Source organism: Chiloscyllium punctatum, chromosome 23, assembly GCF_047496795.1.
Source record: "Chiloscyllium punctatum isolate Juve2018m chromosome 23, sChiPun1.3, whole genome shotgun sequence".
NCBI classification, from domain to species: domain Eukaryota; kingdom Metazoa; phylum Chordata; class Chondrichthyes; order Orectolobiformes; family Hemiscylliidae; genus Chiloscyllium; species Chiloscyllium punctatum.
Genome location: NC_092761.1, coordinates 4,662,216 through 4,682,563, shown reverse-complemented (window position 1 = coordinate 4,682,563; position 20,348 = coordinate 4,662,216). Strand labels below are relative to the sequence as shown.

The 20,348-nt window shown below is 43.2% G+C and overlaps 2 non-coding genes across 2 annotated transcripts; both read right to left on the bottom strand.

The window, feature by feature from the left end:
• Positions 1 to 11,696: 11,696 nt before the first annotated feature.
• trnar-ucg (transfer RNA arginine (anticodon UCG)) lies at positions 11,697 to 11,769 on the bottom strand. The gene has a single exon. It is a non-coding gene; the product is annotated as a tRNA-Arg (tRNA).
• A 465-nt stretch (positions 11,770 to 12,234) lies between these two features.
• On the bottom strand, positions 12,235 to 12,316 carry trnas-aga (transfer RNA serine (anticodon AGA)). Its single transcript has one exon. It is a non-coding gene; the product is annotated as a tRNA-Ser (tRNA).
• Positions 12,317 to 20,348: the final 8,032 nt, after the last annotated feature.

The window sequence follows — 20,348 nt, the reverse complement described above, 5'->3', positions numbered from 1 at the left end:
GACCGATTGTAAAACAGATAACAGACCACTGTGAGGACGAGATATTATGTTACGGTATAAATCTCTCCACACTTCTGTCTCAAATACAGAATCAAAAGAAGGGCAGCACGACCCCAATCAGCAGAAGGGAAGATGCACAATCTAGAACCTGAAGCCTGGATAGTGATGAAAGACTTCAGGAGCAAAAGCATGAAGGCGAAGAGCTGGCTGGGACCGTTCCAAGGGCTCCCTACAACACAGACAGCTGTTAAGATCGCCGAAAGAGCCACGTTGATACACGCCAGCCGTTACAAACGTGTAGCTGACCTTGAGGAGACATTGGACAACACCGGATCCAAAAAAGTGTAAGTAATGATTAGAAGACTCATAGAAATATGGGACTGAATGGCAGGACGAGTCGTGAAGGCAGGGGTGTCTGGGATACAACAGCAGACGGTAATCTTAACCAAGGATGTTAAGTTGACCTTTACATGCCACCCAAGCCCGTTTGGTAACCAGGACGACTATAAATAAGGCAATTAATATTTACACAGAGATCCTTGTGTACCCAGTTACTGGCATTGAGTAGTATCCATCACGGCTACAGGTACACCTGACACGGGATATCAGTTTCCTGTTATCAAAGAAGGAGGTGCCTTGGCAAGGGTAATAATAATCAAGATTCAGAAGAGCGATGAGGAAGCCTGGTGGTGTGGAATAGATAGACCCTTCTCCGATATCTATAGACAGGTGAATATCGTGGTACAGCCTCGCACCCACCCCACCCGAGATGCAGTGCAGAAGGTCCTCCAGGAAATAGTAGCTCCTGGATTCGAAAAGATGAAAGTCCAATGACCCGCACTGCAGATGGGCGGAAAGACCTTTTCCAAGCTGACAGAAATGGAAGAAAGAAATAAACTGAATGTGCAGCTAAAATGATCACAAATGAAAAAAACATACAGCACCATACTTCACTTTCCGTGGAAGTCTCCTGTTCAGGACTCAGTGGTCTCACTGCTGTAGCAATGGGGGATTTCCACTGTCAATATCCCTCATTTTTCATTTCTACTCTTAGAAAAGTGTTAAAATCGGAGGCTGTTCCGTGGCTTTCTCCGCCCCCCGGCCAGAGTGTGTAGAACTGGGCTCACAGTCTCCAAGTAAGGTCTGTGTTACTTAGGTCTGAGATCAGGTGACATTTGTTCACTCAAAACGTTATTAGCTTTTACAATTCTAAATAGTATTCATAATAGACCAGAAAAAAAGCAGTTTCACTCCAATTATAGGATTTCTATGATGCCATTGCCGTTTTCCAAAAATCAATGAATGGTGACAGCGGACAATGAGAGCCATTATCTCATTGGATGCGTTATTACTCCAACATTGTCCTGCAAGTCTGCAGTGTCTCCTGCGTCTCTTCATTATTCCCAAAAAAATTGAAAAGACGGACGGAGAATAATAGGAGAAGAGATAGACAAATCCTTGTCGAACAGAGTAAAAAGAACTCTGCGTTGAATTAGCAGGATAGAACATAGACTAATGGGTCCACATCAGGAGGTAGGGCTTGGTAGCACGAAATAATAACGGTCTGAGCTCAAACACAAGAAGCATGGTGAGCCGTTACTTTCGTGATGTTAGATAAACAATACGGCTTTAACAAGAAGTTTATACAATGAACTTTCAATGTACAGAACATTTGACAGCATTTGACACCATTAACGTCTGTATATTACCATATGATTTAACTGACGAAACCACAGACACGGTTCTTCAAATCAAGAAGGGCATTTAATGAAGTATTTGATCACAGTTATTCGGACCACCTTTCTGTAATAAAGCTGCTCGATGATAATTTATATCAACGTCCGCTTGTGCAGGAAAGAAGTTCACAGCTGGTGACTGTCCACTGAAAATGTATAGGAAGAGGCAATCTCTTCTTGCTTTGATTTCAAACTGATGCTTTCAGCTCTTTAACCTGACAGGATAAACAGTATGCGTTCATCCTCTCGGGGACGATTTACCGCCTGAATATACACAGAGGGAAACTCATACCAAGAGACCAGGGTAATTGTGGTGAATTTACCAGGAGTGGTGTGTGAATTGGTGTTAACAGTGGGCAGTAAGGGCTAAACCATTAGCACTGACATTGATCCTTGTACCAACAGCTCCTCACTCACTTTCAGCCTCATTCATCTCAGTCATCATTGACTTTCAGTTTATCCTACTTTCCCTTCGATACTTTACTTTTGTTCCCGACAACTTTCGGATGTCCACTTGGAAACTGCAGTTTTGTCAAACGAAATTCTGGAGAATGCACGTCACTCTTTGGGATAGGCTTCACTGCCCAACCATAATTACTCAAGAGATTGAGATGGTAAGTTACGTTACATCGCCCTCGAAGTGCTCAACACAGTGATACAGCCATGATGTCGATAGGGAGGGAGTTCCAAGAATTAGACGTAGCGACATTGAATGAACAGCGAGATAGTTTCAGCTTAGATAGGCGAGATCCTTAGAGGGGATTTGCAGTGACGATTTATTCGTGTATATGCTGCCATGGCTGCCAGAGGATGTGGTGGAGGCTCGTACAATTGGAACATTTAAGAGGCATTTGAAATTGTATATGAGTAGGAAGGGTTTGGAGGGATATGGGCCATATGCTGGCAAGAGGGACCAAATTGGGTTGGGATTTCCGGTCAGCATGGACAGGTTTGAACGAAGGGTCTGTTTCCCTGCAGTACATCTCTATGACTCTATGATTCCAGTTGTTTGCAATCAATCACTGGATTCCTTCTGGCAGAACCGGGTCTGTGCTCTATGTTGAAGCAGAAAATGGTTTTCATTCAGATTAGCCACAAGAAGAGAAATAAATCTTCATTTCCTGACTTGGAATTTTATCCAGGCCTGGGCGATTCAAACCCAGACTCTAAAGCAGGGACTCCACTGAAGTTGACAATAACCCTTTCGACCTAACCTGTACAAACTCTTGTGCCTATCGTTCTTTGTCCCCACATTTTGAAGCACCGGTCCTTGCCGTGGGTGGTGAAGGAGCTAACTACTGCCTCGCAGAAAAACCGTGGGGTCAGAGGCCCGATCTATCTGTCATGCAGCGGGGATTGCATTGCTCAGAACAGACGTGTTTGCTGTGTGGGGCTGAAATTGAGCTCGATCACACACAGATACGGTTTAACAGCTGCCAGCAGATGTGGAAACGGTTGGGACAGTTTCATTCACACTCTGGGAAAAAGACTGGATCCTAAATTCAGGGGAGCTAAGTGTCACAAATAGAAGGCTGAAAATTGGTTTGGGAACGATTTGAGTCATGACCGAATGGCGGGCAGACCAGACGGGCTGAAAGCTCTAACTGTCCTCCGATGCTTTCTGGTCTCTGACCGTCCAGTATCTTAGGAAATAGAAACAGAATTAATCGTGCATTTCGAAGTCTTCCTCTCATAATACGGCGAGGTGAGAGATGGAACAGTTCTGCGATTAAATTTTGAGACTGGAAGAATGTTTGGAGATGGAATAATAAAAGAGAAACTGAGTATAAAGTTGAGAGTCAGGAGATATTCAATGAAAAGTAGACGGAGATGGACGTGGAGTAATAAGTGTCACTGGTCTTGAAGACTTAACTCGGTTTTCCATTCCAAGATTCTACCAGACCTGCTGAGATTTTCCCGCAATTTCTTTTGTTGGTACTGAAACAGAAGGGAAAAGTCTGATCCTGGACCAATCAGCTATGTCTGCTCTGTGGACGCTTGAATTCCCTGTTCGAACAAATCACTTCTAACTCACACGGAAACCTCACTATCCTGCATCACCCCCATCCCCTGTTACTGACAATAAGCTGTTCATTACGTAAACACATGTGGGTACACAACAGCATCATTTACCGAGTGAACTGGGAAAATTTCAGGGAGAGTTCCATTCGGTTTCCATCTGGGCATTCTCATTCACTTAATTCTATTGCAGCACCATTTGACATGCAGCTGTCACTGTCATGTGGCCATTCGCATTCGACGTCTCTGGACATTTTGGTTGGGGCACGTTTGGAATGGAACCTCACGTTTTGGAAGGGACATCGTTTATAGCATATTCAGCTGAACTGATAACCTTGTCTCTTGCACCTGCAGTACAGTGGAGACAGTTTTCCCTCAGAAACCAAGAGATGATCAAAAACGGAGGAAAAAATGTGTAAACAAAACAAGCTTCAGCGAGCGATTTTGCTCTTGCAACATTAAAGGAGAGCGGCAAACCTATTAACAAACAACAGCGCCCTGCGTGGGTCTCGACCCCACACCATTGAGATTAAAGTTCTCAAGCTCTACCGACTGAGTGTACCAGGATAGGATTGGTGTTGGTTAATTTATCATTTCATACCGAGTTTCATTCAGCTGACACGACAATTTTCAAAAATCTCGTTCATTCCTCCCCATTGCAAATAACATTATCCAAGTCTTTCAATTCTCAGATTTATTCCTTCAGACCATGACAATCCATTTAGGCCTTGCCCCTGGATTTACGATTCTCTGTTAATATTTTCAAATTTTGAGCCTGATCCTTAGGTCGCCGAAGTGATTCCCAGACACTCTGGCAGACTGCAAATCAATCGGGAAAATACCTTGGGAAACCAAATCATTTCTGATTAGAGTGTAGGGAATCCCATCTGCTGAAGAGACAGAGTCCTCACAATCAACACTTTCTTTGTTCGACCTGCCTACAAAGTTTACCACTTCTAATATTCGAGAAAGGAATTCTGATTATAAAATGTTTTAAAAACAGGAACAATCTTCTGAAGCCATTTCCAGTTTGAATTAGAATGTTTTACCCTTTCACACGGTAACAGCCGTTCCTGAGGAAGGAGTTTCCATGAGCTGTGTCCCGGGGTTGGCAGGAAGCCGCTGATTGAAACTGCAGGGGCCCCTTTCTGTTGGCAGCTGGGGCTTGTAGAGAGTGGGGTCACATTTTGCTGCACGTGACCGTCTCACTCATTGTGGACTCAGGGTCAATCATGGATGAGTTCTCGTGGTTGTATTGTCAGCACATGGTCGCTCTCAATACTTGATGTAAAATATTTGATGCTCTGTGCTCTTTTTGGGCTAGGACAACCAACATTTCAGCCAAATGCTCTGACCATTTGAGACACAGCAACTGGCAGCAAAATTGTGCGTGTACACATCCAAACGCACAGTGATCGAGAGGATGTAGACAGCAGTAGTTCTCATTATTTTAAGAATCAGTTGCTCATGTTCCCGTGTTTATCGCAGAGAGGGTGAGAGACCCGAGGAGTAACAAACACACCCATAAAGCAATATCAGAACCTGCGTAGCTCTGTCATAAAAAGCTGCCTGCAGTTGTTCTATTGCAAAGTTGGGTTTCAAACCCACGACGCAATAGAGACTGGATCCTAAACGCAGCACATTAAACCTCTCTGGATTAATCGTGCTGGAAGAGCACAGCAGTTCAGGCAGCATCCGAGGAGCAGTAAACTCGACGTTTCAGGCAAAAGCCCTTCATCAGGAATACAGGTTTTCGCCCTAAACGTCGATTTTACTGCTCCTCGGATGCTGCCTGTACTGCTGCGCTCTTCAGCACCACTAATCCTGAATCTGGTCTCCAGCATCTGCATTCATTGCTTTTACCGACATTAAACCACTCGGCGACGCTCCCTGACGATAATTAAGCGCCAAACCTGTCAAGACTAATATTTCAGCATCGCTTCACTTCAGGCAATTTCCCCTGGCACTTTCTATATATTCCTTAGCATAATTAAAAAAAATATTTACAACGATTTGAAAGGTTTGCACGGTGTGGACATTACTGAGAAGCTGAATATTCTTCGACAGTTTTCCCCGGAGCTTCAGGCCTGAGGGATGTTCTTGGAAACGTTTACAAAATCATGAGGTAGACGAACAGAGAACATAGTCAATCTACATTTTTTCAGAAGTCACATGAATTTACAGTGAGATAGCATAGGTTTAATGTGAGAGCCGTACAATTTGAAAGGGACGTGAGCGACACTTGTTTTCAATACAGACATTTTTGTGCGTGTGGAATAAATTGCAACATTTAGTGGCAGAGTTTGGTGCACTCACAACACTTCAAAGGCATCTAAATGGGTATGCAGACAGGAATTGTTCGGAGAGATAAGGGACAAATATTGACAAATATGTTTAGATTAGTTACGGTCATCTGTTCAACAGGTGCAAGGTGGATAGGAAGGTTTGCTTCCTTGCTCGGTAATTCTGTGACACTCCAGTACCTGACAACAGTTTGAATAGACCACTTGCAAAAACGCATGCTGTTTGTTACTAAGTCAGCGTGTTTGAATTTTATTTTTTTCTTGAGGCATAATGTTTTGAAATGACACAGAGAGGAATGTTTTCCAGACATTTACAGACAATGACCATTCTCCTTGATACATTCCCAAGTTCTCCATCAAATAATTTCGTTGACTAAAAAAAAACCTCACAAATCGTGTTATCCCCTTAACTCTCCAGTGAATTCAAAAACTGACAGCTCTTAGCGTGGACCAGGTGCAAAACTCAAAAGGCAGAGTCATTATCAGACAGGCAAACTCATTACTTCTCTCTGTGGGGCAGTGCGAGACGTGTATGTCAAGAACTGCTCACACAAATAACACCGAAGCAATTCCAAACGGAGCTTCCCGACATTCTGGAGATTTAGTGCATTGCCAAGTAACAGAGAGTGCTCAAGTAACATTAAACAAATCAGAAAAATGTACCATGCAAAGTGAATATGACCAATTATATTCTCGATTAAATTAGGTCAACAATGCGCTGGTGCCTCCATCTGATCGAGCGAGCCAATCTCCAGCCTCCCTCACCAGGACAGTAATGAAGGAAATGAGAGAAATATAACAAAGTTTCACGTTGCGATTGCCCACCTTTTAGCCACAACAACAAAAAACGATGGAGCAGACTCAGTGCAGGATCTGGCTTCACAACAGCGGTGAAATAACGACGTCCACTCACTTTCAGGGAAAACTGTGAACAACTCACATTGTCCAGAATATGAATACACATCGCAGACTGTTTAGTTCCCATATTGTACTGCTGCCCCGACATTCATACGATAATGTACCTTTCAAAGAGAGCGTTTGTAGCTGTGGAATGACAGTGGCAGCTGTTTCCCCTCGCTCTTACTGCCGCCCTTGGTCGTGTAGGGGCTGCAATTCTCATATTACACGCGGTATTTGAGTGTGCAATTCTCTGTTGTGGAAAAGCGGAGTGTTTTGGAGCAGAAAGATGTGAAGTTCGGATGCTTCTGGAGTTCTTGTTGAAAAGTTCGGTGACGCTAGGAAGATGGTTTGCAGACTTTTGGTCCCTTTCTGAGTGACATTCTCAGCGCTGCAGAGGTTCCTGTGAAGCGCAGCTCTCATGTTTTGGTACGAATGCATTTGGTTTCATTCCTGCTGCTGCCGTTTGTTGGGATTGCAGATTGGGTCCAACGGATGGAATCCGTGGATGAGTGCCCTGCTTCCATGAATTGTCTGCCTGTCTTGTGCTTGCCCTGTCCTATTATTGTTGTGCTATTGTAGCCGAATGTGTGGCCCCTGCCGTTTGTACGTATTGCTACTAGGGACTGCTGGACTGACGCCCAAACAAATTCTTTGCCAAGATCCAATATCCACCCACCTTCATTCGCAAATGCATGGCATACAAAGTTTGCAACGTGGATTTGCTATGAGGTATTTTTTAAATCATGCTTCCCTGTGTTAAAAACAAATTCTGCAATATGATATCCAGATTCCTCCGAACACTCGGACATATAACAGCACAGAAACCGAGTGACTCACTCAGACAACAACTCACGAGAAAACAAGGCCCAATACCCGATCATGTGCAGTTCAAACGTGGTTGACGAGATTCCACGCATGGACTGCACGAATCACGACATAGGAGAAAGAGGCTGACAACTGGAGAGCTGCATTCATAATTTCATCTGGACTGTAAAAACGCCTTTGACAGCTGTTCCTTGCAGTTATGCACAGAATATTGAATGTCTCTGATTCCAGGGCTTGGAATTTGGATGATATGACAGTCTGCAGCACTGGTTACTTCCTTGTGTGAGGTAACTCCTGATGGAACACAAGTCACACTCTATTGGTCATTGAGAAATACATCCAAAATAGGAGCTTAGAGCAGCATTTCTGTTGTCCTTCTAGTGCTGTCCTTGACATGCCCTGTGGCACTGCACTTATTCTGTGTTTCCTGAGGGTTCGGCACATGGTTCCACGATCGTTTTATAGGCAGAAATCTGCATTTTCGCTTCAATAACGGGTGTGTGAAGAGTAGGTCCACCATTCTCCATTTCATTTTTCTCTTCTTATGCACAACTGCAATACAGTAAAAGATCAATTGATATTGAAAGATGATATACAGAGGCGTGTGAAATACCGAGGTTTTAATGACATTTATGCAATGGTTAGAGAATTACCTTGTCTCAGGAAATAAGGATGTAAAGTCTGTTTGGCTGGAGTTGAGGAACAGTGAGGAATGGACTCACAAGCATGTGTAGTTTACAAGCCCACTAGCAGTAACCACAAAGCGAAATAAATCGTACAAGGGGAAAAATGCGTGTGAGTGACAAAAATGGCAGTAGTCATGCGTGATCTTAATTTCCCATCTAAAACTCTCGGTTCTATTGTAAAAACATTTGGAGAACCAAAATCAAAAAAATCTCACATGTCCCATAAAACATCACGAGGGATATCTTGGTAATTGATTACTCTACTAGTGACTTAATTTTCCTATTTTCTTGCAAACCATCTCTTTAATTGTGAGCATCAGAAAAGGCTTTGTTTTGCCATCAAGAAATAAATATGTGATTAACCTTTGTTCGTTTCATGTATAAGAACACTGAGACTCCTCTGCACCGCACTTCTTTGGCGTTTCGATCGATTTTAACACTAGTGTGTCTTTTGATTCTTCCCAACAAAGTATATGACCTCGCATTCCCTACATGAAACTGCATCTGCCAAGAATACTCCAATTGTTGGAGGGAATCCTGAGGAACAGAATGTACATGTATTTGGAAAGGCAAGGACTGATTCGGGATTATTAACATGGCTTTGTGCGTGGGAAATCATGTCTCTCAAACTTGATTTAGTTTTTTGAAGAAGTAACAAAGAAGATTGATGAGGGCAGAGTAGTAAATGTGATCCATACGGTCTTCAGTAAGGCGTTCAATAATGTTCCCCATGGGAGACTGATTGGCAAGGTTAGATCTCATGTGACAGCAGTGGACCTAACACCAACCCTTGTGTTACGGCGCCAGGACCTAAACACCAAGAAGAACATGTTCCATCAACGACGACACTGTTTTCTATTGGCAAGCCAATGACTGATCAAAGCTGGAAACTCTCCCATAATTCCATTCCTCCGCATTTTGTATAACAGCCTATTGTGGGGAAACTTATCGAACAACTTGCTGAAACCCATATACACCACATCAATCGGGTTACTGTCATCTACCTGTTTGGTCACTCTGTCAAAAAAGTCAACGAGATTCATTAGGCAAGGCCTAACCATCACAAAACTGTGCTGACTGTCCCTGATCAGATTATTCTTTGCGAGATGGTCATAAATCCTATCTATAATAACCTTTTCCAACACGTTACCAACAACTGCAGTGAATTCACTGGTCTGCAATTACCAGGGTTGTCTCTACGAAACTTTTTGCACAAGAGAACAACATATGCTATGCTCCATTCCACGGGCTCTATTCCTGTAGACAACGATGATTTGACGATCAATTCCAAAGGCTCATCAATCTCTTCCCTTGCTTCCCAGAAGGTTCCTAGGACAGATCCCATCCGGCCCAGGGGACTTGTCTGTATTCACAATCTTCAGTATTTCTATTACCTAATCCTTGTGAACCTCAATCTCTACTACACGAGACGCAAGTATCTCTGTATCTTCCTCGCCAACGTTTTCATTTTCTATAGCCAACACTGTCGAAAAATATTAATTTATTGCTTCCCCTATCTCCTCTGACTCCACACAAAACTTCCCACTATTATCCTTGATTGTCCCAAATTTAACTCTCGTCATTCTTAGAGATAATGCTTTAAATACAGAACATTTCTGATGAAGAACTCGAGTTTCCCAAGTCTAATCAAATTCCCGGTCTGGTTTGCAAGATTAGCTTTCTGAACTTCGAGTAGAAATTGTTCCAGCGGGAATGCATTCATAACGTACATCAGCAGGACACGAACCTACGTGGGGAAACCCCAAAGGACTTCTAATCATTCAGCTTAAACACGCGGCCATGACTACAGACAAAGCTGCAACGTTGAGCAGTGACCAAATCAGCCGATATCTCATTGAAAGCTGCCGCTGACTTGAGTTACATGTTTCCATCTCCATTCATACCTTTGCTGTCATTTGTAAGGTGCGAGACACCAATGTAAAAGAAGAAAAGCACAAAGTTAGGACAAGATATTTGCAGCAAAATTGATTCAACATTATTTATTGAAAGGAAAATCACACTTGGCAATTTGCTAGACCTCTTTGCGAACATGACCAGCAGAGGTAATCAAGGGAGCTATTGATCTGAGTATTTTTGGACATGAAACAAACAAAGGTTAGTGACATATTCATTTCTTTTTTGAGCGAACGAAATGGTCTTTCCTGATGGTTACAATGAAAGAGATGGTTCCCAATAAAAGACAGAGATTAAGTCGCTTGTAGATATACTTCAATGTGATATGATTCACTTTCAGCCCCTAATTACCCCAGAGATGGAGGGGGTGAGTTAGTTTTCTTCACTCTTCAACTCGACAGCATGGAGGTACAGACATGAAACCGCTAGAGATGGAGTTCTTGAATTGGGAACCAGCGACACTGAAGGAACTAGGCAAAAGTGAGGACTGCAGATGCTGGAAAGCTGATTTTAGATCAGAAAATGCTGGAAAAGCACAGCAGCATCCGAGGAGCAGGAAAGTTGATGTTTCTGTTGCCAGTCTTTCTGCGTTCCGCAAACAATTTCCTTTTTCTGCTCAGATTTCCAGCAAATGCAGCTATTCGTATTATGTTAACATTCATACTGTTTTGGACAAAACCAATGACCTGCTAGCATCGGAAAATCGGCAGAAGTACTGGTCCACCGATATGTTAGCTGAACAATACCACCATTCCATGATCGGGAATACGATCCGGGCCACGGTTCTGAGAGTATCGAATCCTCACAAGTAAATAACAAGACAAGGCGATAGATACTATCATATTTGGTGTAAATAAAACACCCTTTATGAACATTTTCCTTGCAGATTATTTTCAACTTGTCTTCGTAGATTTACAAAGTGGGAAAAGGCCATTCCACCTGTGTTAATCGCGGCTTATCAGAGAGCCAATCATTCCAGTCACAGTTTCCAACTTTGGCCCAAAGTCTCGTGTGTTCTAATGTTGGCAGAGCAAACGTCAATGACTTTATCCTGTGTTCTTAAATGGCACAATAATGGGGCCGATGCATGACACTTGCACAACGACTTGTAACTCTTTTGAGGAACTCATGCTCATTTTCACCCACAAAGGGAGACACAGAGAAAGATACACGCAAAGTGACAGAGGTCTCCGTTGTGGTGAGCTGGAATTTGAAATGGATATTAGGACAAATGCAAGTTTCAAATGTGGAAGCACAGAAGCGACGTCCCGGCAGGACTTCACCGGGGCACGGTTAAAGACAGACATTCCCCTCGAGCCAGGTAGGACTCGAACCTACAATCTTTTGATCCGAAGTCAGACGCGTTATCCATTACGCCACTGGCCCAAGACACACGCCCGCCGCTGGCAGAATGTCGATATGTAATGCCATTGACTTTCACGGAATCAGAATTAAAAAGGTGAACAAGCAGCGAAGAAAATCACCAACACTGCTTCACTTCGAAGTTTCCAATTTGTGAAGCAGTGCCTTTCACTGGCAAAGGAGAAACATTTGTCCTCAGCAGCCTGCTTCAGGGTCGCCTCCTTCTCTGCTGGAAGTTTCCATCGTTTTATTCGCAGTCCCGACGCGATTTCATGATCCACTCCAGTGAAAACGTGTCATGGTGTCGTCTAAGCAATACCCTGCCGAAACTCAGCGAGAGACATCTGGTCATTTCGAGCTCAGGATGTGGAATTAGACGAGCTGCGTGACACCTTTTATTGGCGCCGCCACTTCACTGCAAATTAGCGGCTCAAAACGAGCCGTTGTTAGCATCAGCATGATTTGTACCTTCCTGTAGTGCATTCATAACGTAGTCAGCAGGATTCGAACCTACGTGGGGAAACCCCAATGGATTTCTAATCCATCGCCTTAACCACTCGGCCATGACTACAGGTAGCACCACCCCCTGAGCATTGACCAAATCAGCCGTGATCTCATTGAAAGCTGCCGCTGACTTGAGTTAAATGTTTCCATCTCCATTCATACCTTTGCTGTCATTTGTAAGGTGCGAGACACCAATGTAAAAGAAGAAAAGCACAAAGTTAGGACAAGATATTTGCAGCAAAATTGATTCAACATTATTTATTGAAAGGAAAATCACACTTGGCAATTTGCTAGACCTCTTTGCGAACATGACCAGCAGAGGTCATCAAGGGAGCTATTGATCTGAGTATTCTTGGACATGAAACAAACAAAGGTTAGTGACATATTCATTTCTTTTTTTAGCGAACGGAATGGTCTTTCCTGATGGTTACAATGAAAGAGATGGTTCCCAATAAAAGACAGAGATTAAGTCGCTTGGAGATATACTTCAATGTGATACGATTCACCTTCAGCCCCTCATTACCCCAGAGATGGAGGGGGTGAGTTACTTTTCTTCGACAGCATGGATGTACAGACATGAAACCGCTAGAGATGGAGTTCTTGAATTGGGAACCAGCGACACTGAAGGAACTAGGCAAAAGTGAGGACTGCAGATGCTGGAAAGCTGATTTTAGATCAGAAAATGCTGGAAAAGCACAGAAGCATCCGAGGAGCAGGAAAGTCGATGTTTCTGTTGCCAGTCTTGCTGCGTTCCGCAAACAATTTTCGTTTTTGGCTCAGATTTCCAGCAACTGCAGCTATTCGTATTATGTTAACATTCAAAATGTTTTGGACAAAACCAATGACCTGCTAGCATCGGAAAATCGGCAGAAGTACTGTTACACCGACATGTTAGCTGAACAATACCACCTTCAGTTTTAAGATAGCTAAGAACATGCATAAGTCAGGACCTTTTGAGAAGCTATGGAATTGGAGTAAGGCAAGTTATGTCAGTATCAGGCAGGAGCTAGGGAGTGTTATTTGGGAGGAGTAGCTATCAGGCAAATCCACATTTTGTTTCTGGCAACTGTTTATTAAATCCTGATTGCAATATCATCTGGCGAACGTCCTCTCGACTGTTCGAGTTTCAATCTATTTTATTTGAACAGATATTTCGAAGTCGCTGTATACCAGAGAACAGAAAGAGATAATGGATGATTGTGACCTGTGTCCTTCACAGAATCAGATTGTCTCCACAGGCACCTAATATTTTTATTGTGGTTCAGAGTACCACAGAATTAATAGAGCGCAGACGGAAGCCATTCAGTCCTTCGTACATTCACGAACTCTCCAACTATGCAATCAGAAAGCAGAGAGGGTTATTGGAGAGAGAGAGAGAGAGAGAGAGAGAGAGAGAGAGAGAGAGAGAGAGAGAGAGAATGAAATAGAAAGAAAGAATGTGAAGGGAGATGAACAGAGAGGAGAGAAAACGGAGTGACAGAGTGAGTGAGAAATGAAGGGGTGTGAAATGGGGATGAAATTAGGTAGATCAGGAGACAGCATGAGCAGACATAGACAGAACATCGAAGTTTTATTTTAACATTTCCCCTGAACCAAAAGGTCTTTGTTTGGGAGCCATACCCTGTGAGCACCATGGTGATACTGGTTGTGATCCCAGATCATTTATCTTCTATAATATCACAGAGTTGAGTGGCTGACAGCTAAACAGAATCCAATAGACCAATTGACTGGCTCCAGAGAGAAGGTGGACTGTGCCAATGCTAGCAGGAACTGATAACCCCCTGAGACACTGTGCGAGAGAATGAGCGAGAGAATCTCAGTGAGGGGGATCACTGTCAGAGGGGAAATCAGCATCTCAGCTGTGGGTCAAGTAATGACTGAAAAGGTTTGCACCACACTTCCATAGTTTAGTAATCCACATTTCACTTCATACAGCTCGGTATCATGAGGGTTTTTGAACAATCTTATCTCTTTGTACATTTCATATTTTGGTTTGTCAAGAAAATCATTTAGACCCTGTATTTTGTGTTGAATAAACGCATATCATTTCTGGGGAAGACAGTACCTGTTCTGATGGGACAGCCTGTATCGGATCCATGTTGGGACCAGAGTCCGAATGAATCACTTAACTAGGGCGATAGACAGAGATGTAAATGGAATAGGAGTGGGGGAACGGGAATCAGTTATAGGGGTAATTAGAAACCTGAATTAAAAGAGGAGGTAAGAGTGCAGAATTCAGGATTGATTATTAAAATCTCCATCACAGACATAAATAGCATAGAGTATCTAGAAATGATTAACAAACAAACTTCAAGCACACTGGAATATGAATGACAATGAGAAGAGAGATGGTTAATACAGGACTGACAGCATTATATCTGAATGCATGCAGTATGAGGAATAGGGTAAATGAATTCGTGACCCAGAACGAAATTGGCAGGTATGGCGTGATGGGCATCACGGAGATATAGCTGCAAGGGGATCAGGTTTGGGAGCTAAATATTCCAGGATATGCACCCTATCCAAAAGATACGCTGGTGGGCTGATGAGGTGGGGTTGCCTTATCGGTAAGAAATGAAATTAAATCAATAGCAAGAAATAACATTGGGTCAGATTGTGTAGCATCTGCATATGTAAAATTGAGGAAGCACAATGGAAAAGCAACGACAGTTGGTGTCTTATACAGGTCTCCAAACAGTAGTGAGGAGCTGGGCCATCAGATATGTAAGGAGATAGAAAAGATGTGTAGGAAAAGCACGGTTACAGTGATCATGGGCGATGTCAATATTCAGGGGGGAATGGGAAAATCAGATTGGTAGTGGATTGTAAGAAAAGAAATTCATGAAATGTCGACAAGATTTTTTTTGAGTAGCTTGTGGTGCAATCCACGAGGGAACAGGCAATCCTGGATTTAGTGTTGTGCAAAGAGGCAGACTAGATAAGGGATCTTAAATTGACGCAAGCCGTCGGAAGCAGCGATGATAGCATGGTTGAATTTATACTACAATTTCAGAGGCAGAAGATAGAATCAGAGGCAACAGTACTTCAGCTGAATAAAGGCAACTGCAGAGGCATAAGGGAGAAGTTGGGTAGAGTTGACTGGGAGAGTAGCCTTGCAGAAAAGACAGTAGAACAGCAATGGCAGGAGGCTCTAAGAGTAATTTAGGAGACACAGCAGAGATACATTGCAAGGACAAAGAGGCATGGTACAGGAAGGATGAGGCAACCATGGCTGACGCGGGAAGTTAGGGATAGCATCAAAGCAAAGGAGAGAAGTATATAATGTGGTGAAGGGCAGTGTGAAACCAAAGTCTTGGGAAGCTTATAAAGACCAACAGAGGGCAACAAAAATGTTTCAGGAGGGAGAAAAATAAATAATGAGGTAAGCTAGCCACTTAGATATATAAAGTGCAAAAGAGAGGCAAAAGTAGATATTGGAAATGATGCCAGAGAGGTCGTGGTGGGGAACAAAGGATTGGCTGAGGAACTTTGCGTCAGTCTTCACAGTGGAAGACAGGATTACTTTCCCAAAAAAATCAACAGAGTGAGGGGAAGAACAGAGTATGGTGGTCATCACCAAAGAGAACGGGTTAGAAAACTGAACAGCCAGAATGCAGATAAATAATCTGGACCAGATGGACTACACCCAAGCCTTGTAAGGGAGATAGCTGAAGGTGTAGTGCAAGCGTTAGTTGTGATCTTTCAGGAATGACTAGAATCAGGAAAGGGCAAAGTGGACTGGAAAAACTCTAACGTGACACCCCGTTTAACAAGGGATTAAGGCAGAAGACAGAAAATTACAGACTGATTAACCTAACCTCAGTTGTGAGTAAGATTCTGAAATCCATCATGAAGGATGGGATTTCTGAATACTTGGATGTCGATGGTAAAATAGGGCAGAGTTAGCCTGGTTTCATCAAGGGGCAGTCATGCCTGACAAACATACTAGAATGTTTTGAGGAAGTACTGAGCAGATTCGGAGAGCCAATGGATATTATTACCTACACCTCAAGACGTCCTTTGACAAATTGCTGCACTGGAGGTTATAGAGAAAGGGGACCCATTGTGTCAGAGGCAACGTGCTGGCATCGATTGAAGCCAACAGAGAGTAAGCATAAAATCTGCCATCTCACGATGGCAGTCAGTGACAAGCATTGCCACAAGGCTCAGTGTTGGGAGCACCAAATTTCACCTTATACAGCTAACGATCTAGATGAAGGAACAGACGGCACTTTGGCTAATTTTTAGTATTAGAATCACCATAGTGTGGAAACAGGCCTTCTGGCAAAATAAGTCCTACACCAACCCTCCGAAGAGTAATCCAAGCAGACCCATTTTCTGCTGACTAAGAACGTAATATCTGGGCAATTTAACATACCCATTTCATCTAATCTGCACATGTTTGGACTGCAGCAGGAAACCAGAACACCCGCAGGGAACCCACGCAGATATGGGGAGAATACACAAACTCCAAACCAGCATTGACCCGAAGTGGGAATCGAGCCCGTGTCCCTGAGACTGTACTAACCACTAAGCCACCATGCCACCGACAGCTTGATGTTCAGACAGTACAAAGATATGAAGAGGGTCAGATAGCATTGAAGAGGTAGTGAGCTTGTGGAAAGTTGCTCCACCGATTCTCCTCAGCTTCCCAAACCTCTGTACTTGAACCCCACCCTTCCTACCACAACAAGGATAGACTGCCATGATCCTTAACTTCCACCCCACCAACCTCCAGATAGAATCATCATCCTCAACTATTTCTGCCACCTCCAGTCAGACCCCACCACCAGAGATATATTTCTCTCCCCACCCCTATCAGCATTCCGCGGAGACCATTCCCTCCACAACTCCCTCATTAGGTCCACCCCCCAACCCCCCAACCAAGCCATCATCCACTCCCAACACCTTCCCTTGCCATCCCAAGTTGTGCAAAATGCGCGCCCACACCTTCCCTCTCAACTCCATCAAAGGCCCTAAAGGATCCTTCCACACCCCGTAGACATTGTACTTTTTCCATTGTTCCCTGTCTCCTTTACATTGAGGAGACAGGATGTCAAATTTTGGAACGTTTCAGGGAGCATCACTGGGACACACACACACACACACACACACACACACACACACACACACACACAAACACACACACACACACAATGACCTTGCCACCCTATGGCCGAAAACTTAAACTCTCCCTCCCAATCCGCCAAAGATATGCCAGTCTTGGGTCTGCTCCACTGCCAAACCCAAATCACCCAACACCTGGAGGAACAACATCTCATCTTCCACCCTGGGACTGTGCAACAACACGGTATCAATGTCAATTTCACCAATTTCCTCATCTCACCTTCCGCACCTTATCTCACATCGAACACTCCAACTTCGCACTGTCACTTTGAATTGTCCAATCTCTCCATCTTCCCTGTCCTTCACGATCACGATCCACCTTCGTCGAACTATCGCATTCCACGCTACCATCCCCCCAGCCTCAGCCTCTCCTATTTATCTTTCAGCACCGTTTCGCCCACCCTCCTCAATCCTGACAAAGAGCTTATGCCTGAAACGTCGCACCTCCTGCTCCTCGGATGTTGCCTGACCGGCTGTGCTTTTCTAGCACCACACTTTTGGGCTGTGATCTCTTGCATCTGCAGTCCTCACCTTCGCCTGCAGAAGGATGTGGGCAGTTTGGGAGATTGGATAAAGAACTGGTCAATAGAGTACAGTGTGCGAAAGTGTGTGGTCGTGCTCTTTGCCAGAAAGATAAGAGGCATGGACTATTTTCAATATTAAGAGTAAAATCAGAAGTCTGAAGTGCAGAGACTTGGGAGTTCTAGTCCAGGAGTCTCTCAAGGTCGACTTGCAGGTTGTCACTCGTAAGGGAAGCAAATACAATGAAGCTATTCATTTCAAAGGGTTTGAATATAAAAGCAGGGATATACTTCTGAGGCTCTATAAGGCTCTGGTCAGACTACGTTTGGAGCATTGTGTGCAGTTTTGGGCCCCGTATCTCAGGAAGGATGTACTGACACTGGAGGATGTTCAGAGAAGATTCATAGGAATGGTTTTCGAATGAAAAGCTTAACATATGTGTAACATTTAAGGACTCGGGGTCAGTATATGATGGAGTTTAGAATTATCTGGGGAAACTAATTGCAACTTACCAAATACTGAATGACGTGGACAGACAGGATGTTGGAAAGATGTTTCTATTGATAGGAGAGACTAGGACTCTAGATCCCAGCATAAAGGGAAGACTTTTTAGAACAGAGATAAGGAGAAGCTTCTTCAGCCAGAGAGTCGGGGATCTATGGAATTCACGGCCACAGAAGCTGGAGTGACCAGGTCATTATGTATATTCAAGACTGAGCTCGATAGGTTCTTGATTGTCAAGGAGACCAAGGGTTATGGGGAGAAAGCGGGAGAGTGATGTTGAGAAGCTTAACAGAAATAATCAAATGGCGGAGCAGTCTCAATGGGCGGAAAGGCCACATTTCTACTCCTATGTCTTCTGGTCTTCTGGTTAATGTTGGCTGTCCTCATCCCTTACTATAGCTGCATCATGATTCTGACCTAATGATTTTTAAAGAGGCACGTTCCAATACTGATGACTGGCAATATCATTATCTCTCCCCCCAGTCGCAGCAATCATTTCCTCCAATTCTCTCTGATTTCTGTCTCCTCCCCAATGTCATAATCACACAGTAATTGAAGTCTAATAAATTATACTTGATCAGAGTTCATTGACATCAATAACATCAACAGCATGACCCTTACTTTCCCCTTCTCATCCTCAAATAACAATCTGAATTGCATTTGTCATGTACAATTCTCTATTAACATATCTACGCAGTTTGCCTGTTATAATCCATGTTATATTAAGCACATTTTCCCATCCGATTTTGGGCTATAAAAGTTAATTCATCAATATAATCACTGATCAATAATTTCAGGCTATCATTTCCATTGATAAATGGAGAAACTCGTTTATGTTCCAACAATTCTCTGTCATTGCTCTCATATCCAAGGCAGATTGAATGATTGCACACAAACAATCTGCCATCTCCAACATCCCTTCCCACAGTCACTCCAACATATCCCATGCGGACTGTGAAAATTTTAAACGTTATTATGAATTTTAATAAAATTAATATTGAATTGAAAGGGTTTAACTGGAGCTAATTGTTTACCGACTGTGATTCTTGTCAATCTCTGTGGATTCTAATTATCCCAGTGGAGGGTTCCATCGTCAAACGATAAATGGGCTCTGTCAATGTATTATCCCATAGTGTGAGAGGGAGTATCACCGACAGCACTAACAGGGATCAGCAGCTCCAAAGGGAAGGGAGGAGAGATCAGAATCTGAGAACATTACACTCGAATGTTCCAACAATGGATCAGAATCTGTGAACATTAGTCTGGAATGTTCCCACAATGAACAGGAGTTTATCCTTGGGTCTTTACTTTCTTTCTCAGCCTTGGATATCATTAGCATGGCGGATCCAGGAAATCCTTTGGATTATTCAAGGTGGTTACTAACCCATCCTCACTATAGTTGGTGTTCTTAGTAAGTCATTCTCTTTGACTGTTAAACTGGGTCGAACTGAATTTCTGCTCATGATATGTAAATATTAGGAAATGGCAATCAATGTCTTCAGTTCCAATCAAACATTCCTTTCCTTATAAAATATATAAAGCAAATTACTATTTACAAATTACTCACTGATATGCGAGAAGGAACTCAAACTCCATAATCCTTTCTGTCCTGCACAAATTTACATTTCCATATCCTCCCTACCCACCAATCCTGTCCAATACCACCATTATGATATCCCAGTCGTCTCCTCAGTCTCAGTGCAATTCCTGAATGAACCATCGTTTGTGTTTTTGTTAAATCCGATACAGCTGTTTCTTGAAATCTCTTCAAACCACATGTCCACTACAAAATAATTGCATTTGAGATGTTTAACTTGTTCTCTGAACAGAATCTGTCAGATGTAAGACAGTGTATAGAACTCAAGTCAATGACGCTTAACCTACTGCCATCGAATAATAATCCATTGACATCTCATGAAAGAAATTGATATAATTAAAATGAAACC